Below are 1,860 nucleotides of genomic sequence, written 5' to 3'. Positions count from 1 at the left end.
TGGGAAGGATGTGGAGAAAGAGGATCTCTTTTGCATTGTTGGTGGTAATGCAAGCTGATGCAGCCACTCTGGAAAACAGTATGGAGATTCCTCAAAAAACTAAAAATAGAACTACCCCATGACCCAGAAATTGCACTACTAGGCATTTATCCACAGGATACAGGTGTGCTGTTTCGAAGGGACACATGCACCCCCATGTTTATAGCATCACTATCAACAATAGCCAAAGTATGGAAAGAGCCCAAATGTCCATTGATGTATGAATGGATAAAGAAGATGTGGTATACACACACACACACACACACACACACACACACACACACACACAATGAAGTATTACTTGGCAATCAAAAAGAATGAAATCTTGTTATTTGCAACTGTGTGGATGGAACTGGAGAGTATTATGCTAAGTGAAATTAGTCAGAGAAAGACAAAATCATATGACTTCACTCATATGAGGACTTTAAGAGACAAAACAGATGAACATAATGGAAGGGAAACAAAAATAATATAAAAACAGGGAGGGGGACAAAACAGAAGAGACCCATAAATATGGAGAACAAACTGAGGGTTACTGGAAGGGTTGTGGGAGGGAGGATGGGCTAAATGGGTAAAGGGCACTAAGGAATCTACTCCTGAAATCACTGTTGCACTATATGCTAAGCTGGATATAAATTTTAAAAAAACACAAAATAAAATTTAAAAAAAAATTTTAAAAAAGAGTTAGAATTGGTATCCATTCATCGACACTTAGCCCTGAATCTTCTAGTGGAACAAACAACCTTCAAGAACAGAAGTTTGATATTTACATTCAGTTAGAATTAAACAGCCTGTACATTTAGTATTCTTTAGGCTAGAGTGAAAAATATTTGCAAAGAGTGAGGGACTTTGTGCTTTTTCCATTCTCTCTGGGAGCACTGAGTGATCACACAGTGATTTCAGACATGAACAAAGAAGCAAAAAAAAGCAACAAGGAAAAGGAAAGGAAAGAAGAGAGAGGGGGAGAGAGGTGGAGATGGAGGGAGACAGGGAAACGAGAAGAGGAAGAAAAGTCTAACCTATGCAAGATTGTAAACATGTGGTAAAAGATTTTTGTCTTTGGCAATCTCCCCAAATACTCCATGTCAAAATGAGACACAATTTCATAAATTTCAGAAACAATTTACTAAAGGTAGAAATATGAGTTATCAGAAAAACACCAGGATAACTTTCACTGAGGCTCAAACAAGAGTGGAAATCTCAGTTTACAATAGTACTCTTCTGTGTAGATCTTCTAGTTTAACAGGATATAGTGTTTATACATGTACTTACTAAATAGACAATTCGTGTGTGTGTGTGTGTGTGTGTGTGTGTGTGTGTGTGTGTGTGTGTCAGGGGAGGGCGGTTTATAAATTTTAGATCTCATTAGCCTAATTGGATTCTCTTTTTTAGACATCATGTATTTTTTTCAGTTTATTTATTTTGAGAGCAAGAGAGAGCCCACCCCTGCACAAGCAGGGGAGGGGCAGAGAGAGAGAGGGAGAGAGAGATTCCCAAGCAGGATCCTTGCTGTCAGCACAGAGCCTGACTTGGGGCTATGAGATCATGACCTGAGCTGAAATCAATACTTGGATGCTAAACTGACTGAGACACCTAGCCACTCTCTAATTGGATTCTAAATCTTATCAAAGAGAAAAATATCATAGGCAAAACCATGGTGTAAAGGAAACAAAATATTTGCTAATTGTAAATGAATAATCCCTATGGCAATTATTTCAACCTAGTAGAAAAAATATCCTTCCAGGCCCCGTCAATGGCTTCTTACTTCTTCATTTTTCATTACCAAAGAACACCATGTGCTTCCAACATAAAATAATTCAT

The sequence above is a fragment of the Acinonyx jubatus genome, chromosome B3 (assembly GCF_027475565.1).
Source record: "Acinonyx jubatus isolate Ajub_Pintada_27869175 chromosome B3, VMU_Ajub_asm_v1.0, whole genome shotgun sequence".
NCBI lineage: Eukaryota > Metazoa > Chordata > Mammalia > Carnivora > Felidae > Acinonyx > Acinonyx jubatus.
This window is presented reverse-complemented; position numbering follows the sequence as displayed.